The 13,970-nt window shown below is 49.9% G+C and overlaps 1 protein-coding gene across 2 annotated transcripts in view; it reads right to left on the minus strand.

The window, feature by feature from the left end:
- Nucleotides 1–13,970, minus strand: part of LOC130290409 (cytochrome P450 2C8-like) — a 77,135-nt gene that overhangs the window by 39,613 nt on the left and 23,552 nt on the right. The window contains exon 1 of one of the 2 annotated variants that reach the window (XM_056538023.1): nucleotides 2,598–2,656. The exons of the other annotated variant lie outside the window; for it this stretch is intronic. The gene's annotated coding sequence lies outside the window, so the exon portion shown is untranslated. Of the gene's footprint in view, nucleotides 1–2,597; nucleotides 2,657–13,970 lie in introns of those variants that run through there. 2 annotated transcript variants of the gene reach the window in all.

Raw genomic sequence — 13,970 nt, forward strand, 5'->3', positions numbered from 1 at the left:
TGAAGTTCCTCTGCCAGTTGTCGCTGACCTCCCTACGCTGGTTGCCCAGCAAGCTCGTCAGATCGCCCAACAAGATCACCAGCTGTCGTACTTGACCACCATGACACAGCAACTCCAGTCACAACTACAGCAAGTACAGTCACAGCTACAGCAGCAACAACCATCTCCTCCGCCAGCTCCTGCACCCCTTCCGCAGCGAGTGGCCACTCCTAGCCTCCGCCTGTCCTTGCCGGACAAATTTAATGGGGACTCTAAGTTTTGCCGTGGCTTTCTTTCGCAATGTTCCCTGCACTTGGAGATGATGTCGGACCAGTTTCCTACTGAAAGGTCTAAGGTGGCTTTCGTAGTCAGCCTTCTGTCTGGAAAAGCCCTGTCATGGGCCACACCGCTCTGGGACCGCAATGACCCCGTCACTGCCTCTGTACATTCCTTCTTCTCGGAAATTCGAAGTGTCTTTGAGGAACCTGCCCGAGCCTCTTCTGCTGAGACTGCCCTGCTGAACCTGGTCCAGGGTAATTCTTCCGTTGGCGAGTACGCCATACAATTCCGTACTCTTGCTTCTGAACTATCCTGGAATAATGAGGCTCTCTGCGCGACCTTTAAAAAAGGCCTATCCAGCAACATTAAAGATGTTCTGGCCGCACGAGAGACTCCTGCTAACCTGCATGAACTCATTCATCTAGCCACTCGCATTGACATGCGTTTTTCTGAGAGGCATCAAGAGCTCCGCCAGGAAAAAGACTTAGATCTCTGGACACCTCTCCCACAGTCTCCACTGCAATCTGCGCCTAGGCCTCCCGCCGAGGAGGCCATGCAAGTGGATCGGTCTCGCCTGACCCTGGAAGAGAGGAATCGCCGTAAGGAAGAGAATCTTTGTCTGTACTGTGCCAGTACTGAACATTTTTTGGTGGATTGCCCAATCCGTCCTCCACGTCTGGGAAACGCACGCTCGCACCCAGCTCTCGTGGGTGTGGCGTCTCTTGATGCTAAGTCGGCTTCTCCACGTCTCACGGTGCCTGTTCGGATTTCTACTTCAGCCAGCTCTCCCCTCTCAGCCGTGGCCTGCCTGGACTCTGGAGCTTCTGGGAATTTTATTCGGGAGTCCTTAGTGAATAAATTCCGCATTCCGGTGACCCGTCTTGTCAAGCCACTCCACATTTCCGCGGTCAACGGAGCCAGGTTGGATTGCACCGTGCGTTACCGCACGGAGCCCCTCCTAATGTGCATCGGACCTCATCACGAGGAAATTGTATTTTTTGTCCTTCCTAATTGCACTTCTGAAGTTCTCCTTGGACTACCCTGGCTTCAACACCATTCCCCAACCCTGGATTGGTCCACTGGGGAGATCAAGAGTTGGGGTCCCTCTTGTTCCAAGGACTGCCTTCAACCGGTTCCCAGTACTCCCTGCCGTGACCCTGTGGTTCCTCCTGTATCCGGTCCCCCTAAGGTCATTAAGGACTCTGCCTGCCACAGGAAATGCCTCTCCCCCCCTCCCAGTCCCATCAGGCAAGCCTCTGTGTCCCCTCATGGCCCTCGTCCTGGTGTCACACTGCCCCGTGCCAGGTCTCGCCCTCTGCCCTCTCTCCCCATTCCTACTCCTGCTGTTCTGCCTGCCGTTGAGGAATCCCTCCATCCTTTCCCGGTGTCCTCATCCCAGGGGAGGCAGTTACCGGACAAAGAGAAGGGGAGACCTAAGGGGGGGGGTACTGTTACGACTAGCGCTCCGGGCCCCCGCTCCTCCCCGGAGCGCTCACGGCGTCTTTCTCCCTGCAGCTCCCCGGTCAGTCCCGCTGACCGGGAGCGCTGCTCTGTCATGGCCGTTGGGGATGCGATTCGCACAGCGGGACGCGCCCGCTCGCGAATCGCATCCCAGGTCACTTACCCGTTCCCGTCCCCTGCTGTCATGTGCTGGCGCGCGCGGCTCCGCTCTCTAGGGCGCGCGCGCGCCAGCTCCCTGAGACTTAAAGGGCCAGTGCACCAATGATTGGTGCCTGGCCCAATTAGCTTAATTGGCTTCCACCTGGTCCCTGACTATATCTAACCTCCTCCCATGCACTTCCTTGCCGGATCTTGTTGCCCTTGTGCCTAGTGAAAGCGTTTTGTGTGTTTAAAGCCTGTGTACCAGAACTTCTGCTATCTCCCCTGACTACGAACCTTGCCGCCTGCCCCCGACCTTCTGCTACGTCCGACTTTGCTTCTGCCTACTCCCTTGTACCTCGCCTATCTTCAGCAGTCAGAGAGGTGAGCCGTTGCTAGTGGATACGACCTGGTCACTACCGCCGCAGCAAGACCATCCCGCTTTGCGGCGGGCTCTGGTGAAAACCTGTAGTGGCTTAGAACCGGTCCACTAGCGCGGTCCTCGCCATCCCTCTCTGGCACAGAGGATCCACTACCTGCCAGCCGGCATCGTGACACATATGAGGGCTTTTTTTTTTTGCACCACCAATTTTACTTTGCAATAACATTAATTATTTTACCACAGGGGTTATAATTACCATAAATATTGTATATATATATATATATATATATATATATATATATATATATTGAATTAATGTACTGAAAGAAATGATTGAAAAAGTATTAAGAAAAGATACTGGTAGAATGGATGGTATAACTGAAATTCAACTGTAGGTGGCACCAAAAGACAACCCAGGTAAGTATTGTATGTACAGATGATGCTGTTTATTGCATTATCATCATTATTATCACATTACCATTGCCTAGTGGTTTTATATTTATGCTGCTTTTTAATTATGCCTATATATTGCCTTTACAATTATACCTATATGTATGAATGTCTATTCTGACGGATGTGATTACAATCTTGACCACGCACCCCAATGTTTTCGGCACCAATACACATGTATTTAAATCTGTTGTTTGACCGCTCATACAGCTATTCCACTACCTGCAATTGACAAAGGGAGAGTTTACTCCCAAAACGTATTTGGCTTCTTTTTATTTATTTTAATATGTATTGTTTTATGGAATACTATTAAAAACGCATATATCTTACTCCTTAGAATCTGGTTCCTCCAGGATAGTGACTCTGTGGTGTTTTTCTCCGGTTCTTTGCCATATCTACACTGCCTAGACAGACTGTGGAGTGCAGCCAGAGGAGCACGCCACAGATTTTCTCCCACCCGCCTGCAGCGCATATCCAGGGCTGGTGCAATCATTTTTGCCACCCTAGGCAAAAGATAATTTTTCCACCTTCTTAAAGGAGTAGTCCAGTGGTGACTCAGTGGTGAACAACTTATCCCCTATCTTAAGGATAGGGGATAAGTTGCAGATCGCGGGGGGTCCGACCGCTGGGGCCCCCTGCGATCTCCTGTACGGGGCCCCGACAGCCCGCGGGAAGGGGGCGTGTCGACCTCCGCACGAAGCGGCGGCCGACACGCCCCCTCAATACAACTCTATGGCAGAGCCGGAGCGCTGCCTTCAACAATCTCCGGCTCTGCCATAGAGATGTATTGAGGGGGCGTGTCGGCCGCCGCTTCATGCGGGGGTCGACACCCGCTATCTGGGCCGAGAGCTGGGGCTCTGTACAGAGAGATCGCAGGGGGCCCCAGCGGTCGGACCCTGCGCGATCTCAAACTTATCCCCTATCCTTAGGATAGGGGATAAGTTTTTCACCACTGGACTACCCCTTTAAGTCCACCCATTGGCAAAAATTGACATGCCCCATGCTGACTGAGTGAGTGGTTCAGATGCTGGTTGTCTAACTTTATTGCAGCAGGCAGAGCGGTGTCCCCCATCAAGAGGATGCTCTAGGCAGCTGCCTATTTTGCCTATAGGCAGAGCCGGCCCTGCGCATATCTTCCATTGCCTGCTACCTGTTGCAAGACTACAACTACAAAAGCATGCCCATACAGTGAGGACATGTGGGTGGTTGGGGGATTTGTGTGGCGCAGGAGGGTGGCGAAAAGCTGGGAGATGTTTGGAGAAACTTTGTCCCCGTCTCCCTGAGAGAGGGTAGTGGGGATGGAGTGAAAGGGAGCGGCCTGTGTGGAGGGTCACATTCCCATTTTGGCCTTAAATGGTAACTCTCATTAAAACAAATTTTTGCTATTGCACTCCTTATGGTAAATAAAACATATTTCTAATATACTTTGTTTAAAAAAAAAAAAGACGTTTTCTATGTTTTATTTGTGCTTAAAAAAGCTCAAGAGCACATTTTCCCCCCATCTCATACACAAACTTAGGACCGAAGCCAAAATACAGGAAGTGCAGCCTGGAGTGCTGAGGGGGGGGGGGGGGGGTGGTCCAACCAACAGCATATGGCAGTTAAGTGTGAGAGGAGCTGTGATTGGTTGAGGCTGGACACCCCCCCTCAGCACTCCAGGCTGCACTTCCTGTGTTTGGGCTTCAGTCCAAAGTTTGTGTATGAGGTGCAGTATCATTCCCCCACATTAGGTGCAGTACAGTTCCTCACATTGGGTGCAGTATAGTTCCCCCACATGAGGTGCAGTATAGTTCCCCCACATTAGGTGCAGTATAGTTCCCCCAAATTAGGTGTAGTATAGATCCCCACATTAGGTGCAGTATAGTTCCCCCATATTAAGTTGGCAGTATAGTTCCCCACATTAGGTTGGCAGTACAGTTCCCCCACATTCGGTGCAGTATAGTTCCCCCACATTAGGTGCAGTATAGATCCCCCACATTAGGAGCAGTGTATTTCCCCCACATTAGGTTGGCAGTACAGTTCTCCCACATTAGGTTGGCAGTACAGTTTCCCCACATTAGGTGCAGTATAGTTCCCCCACATTAGGTGCAGTATAGTTCCCCCACATTAGGTGCAGTATAGTCCCCCACATTAGGTGCAGTATAGTCCCCTACATTAGGTGCAGTATAGCTCCCCCACATTAGGTGCAGTATAGTTCCCCCACATTAGGTGCAGTACAGTTCCCCACACTAGGTGCAGTACAGTTCCCCCACATTAGGTGCAGTATAGTTCCCCCACATTAGGTGCAGTACAGTTCCCCCACATTAGTTGCAGTATAGTTCTCCACATTAGGTGCAGTACAATTCCCCCCACATTAGTTGCAGTATAGTTCTCCACATTAGGTGCAGTATAGTTCCCCCACATTAGGTGCAGTATAGTCCCCCACATTAGGTGCAGTATAGTCCCCCACATTAGGTGCAGTATAGCTCCCCCACATTAGGTGCAGTACAGTTCCCCCACATTAGGTGCAGTATAGTTCACCCACATTAGGTGCAGTATAGTTCCCCCACATTAGGTGTAGTATAGTCCCCCACATTAGGTGCAGTATAGCTCCCCCACATTAGGTGCAGTATAGTTCTCCCACATTAGGTGCAGTACAGTTCCCCCACATTAGGTGCAGTATAGTTCACCCACATTAGGTGCAGTATAGTTCCCCCACATTAGGTGTAGTATAGTCCCCCACATTAGGTGCAGTATAGCTCCCCCACATTAGGTGCAGTATAGTTCTCCCACATTAGGTGCAGTACAGTTCCCCCACATTAGGTGCAGTATAGTTCCCCCACATTAGGTGCAGTACAGTTCCCCCACATTAGGTATAGTATAGTTCCCCCACATTAGGTACAGTATAGTTCCCCCACATTAGGTGCAGTATAGTTCCCCACATTAGGTGCAGTATCATTCCCCCACATCAGGTGCAGTACAGTTCCCACACATTAGGTGCAGTATAGTTCCCCCACATTAGGTGCAGTATAGTTCCCCCAAATTAGGTTTAGTATAGATCCCCACATTAGGTGCAGTATAGTTCCCCCATATTAAGTTGGCAGTATAGTTCCCCACATTAGGTTGGCAGTACAGTTCCCCCACATTCGGTGCAGTATAGTTCCCCCACATTAGGTGCAGTATAGATCCCCCACATTAGGAGCAGTGTATTTCCCCCACATTATGTTGGCAGTACAGTTCTCCCACATTAGGTTGGCAGTACAGTTTCCCCACATTAGGTGCAGTATAGTTCCCCCACATTAGGTGCAGTATAGTTCCCCCACATTAGGTGCAGTATAGTCCCCCACATTAGGTGCAATATAGTCCCCTACATTAGGTGCAGTATAGCTCCCCCACATTAGGTGCAGTATAGTTCCCCCACATTAGGTGCAGTACAGTTCCCCACACTAGGTGCAGTACAGTTCCCCCACATTAGGTGCAGTATTGTTCCCCCACATTAGGTGCAGTATAGTTCCCCCACATTAGTTGCAGTATAGTTCTCCACATTAGGTGCAGTACAGTTCCCCCCACATTAGTTGCAGTATAGTTCTCCACATTAGGTGCAGTATAGTTCCCCCACATTAGGTGCAGTATAGTCCCCCACATTAGGTGCAGTATAGTCCCCCACATTATGTGCAGTACAGTTCCCCCACATTAGGTGCAGTATAGTTCCCCCACATTAGGTGCAGTACAGTTCCCCCACATTAGGTATAGTATAGTTCCCCCACATTAGGTACAGTATAGTTCCCCCACATTAGGTGCAGTATTGTTCCCCACATTAGGTGCAGTATAGTTCCCCCACATCAGGTGCAGTACAGTTCCCACACATTAGGTGCAGTATAGTTCCCCCACATTAGGTGCAGTATAGTTCCCCCACATTAGGTGCAGTATAGTTCTCCCACATTAGATCCAGTATAGATCCCCAAATTAGGTGCAGTATAGTTCCCCCATATTAAGTTGGCAGTATAGTTCCCCACATTAGGTTGGCAGTACAGTTCCCCCACATTTGGTACAGTACAGTTCCCCCACATTAGGTGCAGTATAGTTCCCCCACATTAGGTGCAGTATAGATCCCCCACATAAGGAGCAGTGTAATTCCCCCACCTTAGGTTGGCAGTACAGTTCTCCCACATTAGGTTGGCAGTACAGTTTCCCCACATTAGGTGCAGTATAGTTCCCCCACATTAGGTGCAGTATAGTCCCCCACGTTAGGTGCAGTATAGTTCCCCCACATTAGGTGCAGCATAGTTCCCCCATATTAGGTGCAGTATAGTTCCCCCACATTAGGTGCAGTATAGATCCCCCACTTTAGGTGCAGTATAGATCCCCCACATTAGGTGCAGCATAGTTCCCCCACATTAAGTTGGCAGTATAGTTCCCCACATTAGGTTGGCAGTACAGTTCCCCCACATTTGGTGCAGTACAGTTCCCCCACATTTGGTGCAGTATAGTTCCCCCACATTAGGTGCATTAAAGTTCCCCCACATTAGGTGCAGTATAGATCCCCCACATTAGGAGCAGTGTAGTTCCCCCACATTAGGTTGGCAGTACAGTTCTCCCACATTAGGTTGGCAGTACAGTTTCCTCACATTGGGTGCAGTATAGTTCCCCCACATTAGGTGCAGTATAGTTCCCCCAATTAGATGCTGCATAGTCCCCCACATTAGGTGCAGTATAGTTCCCCCACATTAGGTGCAGTATAGTTCCCCCACATTAGGTGCAGTACAGTTCCCCCACATTAGGTGCAGTATAGATCCCCCACATTAGGTGCAGTATAGTTCCCCCACATTAAGTTGGCAGTATAGTTCCCCACATTAGGTTGATAGTACAGTTCCCCCTCATTAGGTGCAGTACAGTTCCCCCACATTCGGTGCAGTATAGTTCCCCCACATTAGGTGCAGTATAGTTCCCCCATATTAGGTGCAGTACAGTTCCCCCACATTAGGTGCAGTATAGATCCCCCACATTAGGTGCAGTATAGTTCCCCCACATTAGGTTGGCAGTACAGTTCCCCCACATTAGGTGCAGTATAGATCCCCCACATTAGGTTGGCAGTACATTTCTCCCATATTAGGTTGGCAGTACAGTTTCCCCACATTAGGTGCTTTATAGTTCCCCCACATTAGGTGCAGTATAGCTCCCCCACATTAGGTGCAGTATAGTTCCCCCACATTAGGTACAGCATAGTTCCCCCACATTAAGTTGGCAGTATAGTTCCCCACATTAGGTTGGCAGTACAGTTCCCCCACATTTGGTGCAGTACAGTTCCCCCTCATTAGGTGCAGTATAGTTCCCCCACATTAAGTGCAGTATAGTTCCCCCACATTAGGTGCAGTATAGTTCCCCCACACTAGGTCCGGTATAGATCCCCCACATTAGGTGCAGTATAGTTCCCCCATATTAAGTTGGCAGCACAGTTTCCCCACACTAGGTGCAGTATAGTTCCCCCACATTAGGTGCAGTATAGTTCCCCCACATTAGGTGCAGTGTAGTTCCCCCACATTAGGTTGGCAGTACAGTTTCCCCACACTAGGTGCAGCATAGTTTCCCCACATTTGGTGCAGTATAGTTCCCCCACATTAGGTTCAGTATAGTCCCCCACATTAGGTGCAGTATAGTTCCCCCACATTAGGTGCAGTATAGTTCCCCCACATTAGGTGCAGTATAGTTCCCCCACATTAGGTGCAGTATAGATCCCCCACATTAGGTGCAGTATAGTTGCCCCACATTAGGTGCAGTATAGATCCCCCACATTAGGTGCAGTATAGTTCCCCCACATTAAGTTGGCAGTATAGTTTCCCACATTAGGTTGGCAGTACAGTTCCCCCACATTAGGTGCAGTACAGTTCCCCCACATTAGGTACAGTACAGTTCCCCCCACATTAGGTACAGTATAGTTCCCCACATTAGGTGCAGTACAGTACCCCCACAGACATACACATACAGCCTCCAGCCATATACAGTGTATGGCTGGAGGCTGTATACTGCCCCATTTCAGTGTTCCGACCACCGCCCCTCTGGTCCGGGGATCCCGGGGACTGGGGTCATGATCTACTGCTATGGCCTATGGGCCATAGCAGTAGGTCCCGGGAGCGGAGGTCGGAACTCTGAAGATGACGTGCAGCTGGTCACTTACCATGTGCGCGCGTCCATCTCCTCGCTGTTCCGCTCTGCATTTCTTCTACGGGCGCACGCAGGGACGTCAGTGACATCCCTGCGTGCGCAAACACCCCTGGTTTTTTAAATTTAATGCGGGGGCTGCCGCAGAGAGGTAACCGCCGAGACATCCTTGTGTCCTGAAAAGTGTCCTGAAAACGGGCATGGGGGCCGGAGCAGGCGCTCCATGATGCGCCAATAATGATCCGGCCCTGGCCGCGGCCGACGTCCAGACCCTTCGCAATCAAACATCTTATCCCCCTATCCTTTGGATAGGGGGATAAGATGTCTAAGTTACTAAGTTTCTCAACATTTCAGTATATTTCCCTTTGTAAAACTATTGTGCAAGAATTTAAATGAGAGTCTCCTATTGAAGTCATGGAAAAAATATTATATGATAAAATAGTATTTTTCACTTGTGTTTTTGTGGAGTCGGACTGTAGACAGGAAGGGGGTTGTTCATATTTTAGGAGGCAGAGCAGATCATGTGACTGACAGAGAATTTGGGGAGATTTATCAAAACCTGTGCAGAGGAAAAGAGGAGCCCATAGCAACCAATCAGATCGCTTCTTTTATTTTTCAGTGGCCATTTTTTTTTTATTTATTAAAGAAGCGATCTTTTCCTCTGCACATGTTTTTATAAATCTCCCACCATTGTAACTTTACGCAGTCATGAATGCCATACCGGTCAGAAATGATCATTTCACTCCAGAATAGCGAAGAGTTTAGAACACAAAATGTACTTAAAGAAACTAAACAAACAGAACCAAATTGTTCTATTGGGGCCAAGTCGTGGCAAAATGCTTCACCATAGAGCATCTCTCCTACGATACTTATTTTTAGCACCGTGTGGAGTTTATCATTTCTTAACATGGTGTCATAACTATAACTGTAACTGTAATATAACATTTTACCAACAGGTGGCAGTGAAACTGAAGAAATGGAGAGTTTCATTGTAGTTCTGCATAAAGTACACTATTGTTTTTTTAGGGGTTATTTAGGAAGAGACAAACAGCTGATTTCTTAAATTAAGTGAATGGAGCAAAGTTGTAATACCCCATATAACCTGAGGACATTTTTGGAATAAATCATCTCTGGTTTTTAAACAGTGTATGGTGATTCCTGTATTGTATTAAAAAATAAAGAAAATAAATTTTAAAGTCATGTCTTCTACTTCTATGAGTGCTTCTGACAGGTTCCAATACAATCCTGCAGTGACCGCACAAAACCAATGAAAAAAAATGATTTTAAAATGAATTAAAAGCCCCTTCCCTAACCAAAATTAAAATCACTCCTTTTTCATTTTTGTTTTGTTTATTTTTTTTTTTTTACAAAAGCTAAAACAAGGGCATATTTGGTATCGCTGGGTACAGAATTGTCAGAACTATTAAAATATTATGTTTATGAGCCCACAAAATGTATAAAAAATGTATCCAAAAGTCCCATTAAAACAAGAAATGAGCCCTCAAGCAGCCACATGTACAGAAAAATAAAAAAATTATAGGAGTCAGAGGAGGACAATTTTGACTTTTTTTTAAAATGTAGTACCTGTCACGATTCGGCTTACGGGTTGTGGATCCGCTGTGTCAGCGAGGGATTGGCGTGGACCGTGCTAGTGGACCGGTTCTAAGCGGCTACTGGTTTTCACCAGAGCCCGCCGCAAAGCGGGATGGTCTTGCTGCGGCAGTAGCAACCAGGTCGTATCCACTAGCAACGGCTCAACCTCGCTGACTGCTGAGAAGGCGTGGGACAGAAGGACTAGGCAGAGGCAAGGTCAGACGTAGCAGAAGGTCGGGGGCAGGCGGCAAGGTTCGTAGTCAGGATGGATAGCAGAAGTTCAGGTACACAGGCTTTGGACACACTAAACGCTTTCACTGGCACAAGGCAACAAGATCCGGCAAGGGAGTGCATGGGAGGAGATCAGATATAGCCAGGGAGCAGGTGGAAGCCAATTAAGCTAATTGGGCCAGGCACCAATCATTGGTGCACTGGCCCTTTAAGTCCCAGAGAGCTGGCGCGCGCGCGCCCTAGAGAGCGGAGCCGCGCGCGCCAGCACATGACAGCAGGGGACCGGGACGGGTAAGTGACCTGGGATGCGATTCGCGAGCGGGCGCGTCCCGCTGTGCGAATCGCATCCCCGACGGCCATGACAGTGCAGCGCTCCCGGTCAGCGGGACTGACCGGGGAGCTGCAGGGAGAAAGACGCCGTGAGCGCTCCGGGGAGGAGCGGGGACCCGGAGCGCTAGGCGTAACAGTACCCCCCCCCCTTAGGTCTCCCCTTTTTTTTGTCCGGTGACTGCCTCCCCTGGGATGAGGACACCGGGAAAGAATGGATGGTTTCCTCAACGGCAGGCAGTACAGCAGGAGTTGGAATGGGGAGGGAGGGCAGAGGGTGAAGCTTGGCACGGGGCAGGGAGACACAAGGACGGGAGCCATGAGGAGGCACAGGGGCTTGCCTGACGGGACTGGGAGGGGGGGAGAGGCACTTCCTGTGGCAGGCAGAGTCCCAGTACTTGATCTCCCCGGTGGTCCAATCAAGGGTGGGCGAATGAAGCCGGAGCCATGGCAGACCGAGGAGGACCTCAGAGGTACAGCCGGGGAGAACGAAGAGCTCAATCCTCTCGAGGTGGGGTCCAATAGACATGAGGAGGGGTTCTGTGCGGTAACGCACGGTGCAGTCCAATCTGGCTCCGTTGACCGCGGAAATGTAGAGCGGCTTGACGAGACGGGTCACCGGGATGCTGAATTTATTCACAAAGGACTCCAATATAAAATTTCCAGAGGCACCAGAGTCCAAGCAGGCCACGGCTGAGAGGGAGGAGTTGGCTGAAGGAGAAATCCGCACGGGCACCGTGAGACGTGGAGAAGCAGACTTAGAACCAAGAGACGCCACACCCACGTGAGCTGGGTGCGTGCGTGCGTTTCCCAGGCGTGGAGGACGGATAGGGCAATCCACCAAGAAATGCTCGGTACTGGCACAGTACAGACAGAGATTTTCTTCTCTACGGCGATTCCTCTCTTCCTGGGTCAGGCGAGACCGATCCACTTGCATGGCCTCCTCGGCGGGAGGCCCAGGCGTAGACTGCAAAGGATGCTGTGGGAGAGGTGCCCAGAGATCTAAGTCTTTTTCCTGGCGGAGCTCTTGGTGTCGCTCAGAAAAACGCATGTCAATGCGGGTAGCCAAATGGATGAGTTCTTGGAGGTTGGCAGGAATCTCTCGTGCGGCCAGCACATCCTTGATGCGACTGGATAGGCCTTTTTTAAAGGTCGCGCAGAGAGCCTCGTTATTCCAGGATAGTTCAGAAGCAAGAGTACGGAATTGTATGGCGTACTCGCCAACGGAAGAATTACCCTGGACCAGGTTCAGCAAGGCAGTCTCAGCAGAAGAGGCTCGGGCAGGTTCCTCAAAGACACTTCGAACTTCAGCGAAGAAGGACTGGACTGTGGCTGTGGCAGGATCATTGCGGTCCCAGAGCGGTGTGGCCCAAGACAAGGCCTTTCCTGAAAGAAGGCTTACTACGAACGCCACCTTAGACGGTTCTGTAGGAAACAAGTCCGACAACATCTCCATATGCAGGGAACACTGAGACAAAAATCCACGGCAGAGTCTGGAGTCCCCATCAAATTTGTCCGGCAGGGACAAGCGGAGGCTAGGAGCGGCCACTCGCTGCGGAGGAGGTGCAGGAGCTGGCGAAGGAGATGGTTGTTGCTGTAGCAGAGGCAGAAGTTGCTGTAACGTGGCTGTCAACTGCGACAGCTGCTGTCCTTGTTGGGCAATTTGCTGCGATTGCTGAGCGACCACCGTGGTAAGGTCAGCGAGACTTGGCAGCGGCACCTCAGTGGGATCCATGGCCGGATCTACTGTCACAATTCGGCTTACGGGTTGTGGATCCGCTGTGTCAGCGAGGGATTGGCGTGGACCGTGCTAGTGGACCGGTTCTAAGCGGCTACTGGTTTTCACCAGAGCCCGCCGCAAAGCGGGATGGTCTTGCTGCGGCAGTAGCAACCAGGTCGTATCCACTAGCAACGGCTCAACCTCGCTGACTGCTGAGAAGGCGTGGGACAGAAGGACTAGGCAGAGGCAAGGTCAGACGTAGCAGAAGGTCGGGGGCAGGCGGCAAGGTTCGTAGTCAGGATGGATAGCAGAAGTTCAGGTACACAGGCTTTGGACACACTAAACGCTTTCACTGGCACAAGGCAACAAGATCCGGCAAGGGAGTGCATGGGAGGAGATCAGATATAGCCAGGGAGCAGGTGGAAGCCAATTAAGCTAATTGGGCCAGGCACCAATCATTGGTGCACTGGCCCTTTAAGTCTCAGAGAGCTGGCGCGCGCGCGCCCTAGAGAGCGGAGCCGCGCGCGCCAGCACATGACAGCAGGGGACCGGGACGGGTAAGTGACCTGGGATGCGATTCGCGAGCGGGCGCTTCCCGCTGTGCGAATCGCATCCCCGACGGCCATGACAGTGCAGCGCTCCCGGTCAGCGGGACTGACCGGGGAGCTGCAGGGAGAAAGACGCCGTGAGCGCTCCGGGGAGGAGCGGGGACCCGGAGCGCTAGGCGTAACAGTACCGTAAACTTGGGTATTGGTTTTATCATATTATTGACCCACAGAATAAAGATTCTGTTTCAGTTTTCAATTCCTCCCACAAATAATATTTTTTTGGTTGCACCATAAGTTGAAAGGTGCACAGTTTTTGTGTTATTGTACAACTTAAAAACAACCGTCAAACTTTTTTTTTTTTTTACAGACTAAGCATGCTTAAAATTGGCCTATTCTTACTCCTATAACTTTTCTACTATTTTCTGCCTATGGAGCTGTTTGATGGCTGATTGTTTGTGCCATGATCTGTTGTTTTTACAGGTAGCATTTTAGTATCAATTGGATTTTTGATCTATTTTAATGAATTATTTGTGATATATGATATCACCCAAAAAAATGTACGGGATCAGTAATGTTATATTTTAATAGTTCACACTAGGGGAAGAGGCGATTAAGTTGAGTTTTTCGGGGAGGAGCCTTTAATATTTAGAATAAAATATGTTTTAATTTTTTTTATTGCTTGTTTGTCCTTCTAAGGGTCTCTTAAACGTAAAGCTTGGATTGC

The sequence above is a fragment of the Hyla sarda genome, chromosome 9, assembly GCF_029499605.1.
Source record: "Hyla sarda isolate aHylSar1 chromosome 9, aHylSar1.hap1, whole genome shotgun sequence".
NCBI lineage: Eukaryota > Metazoa > Chordata > Amphibia > Anura > Hylidae > Hyla > Hyla sarda.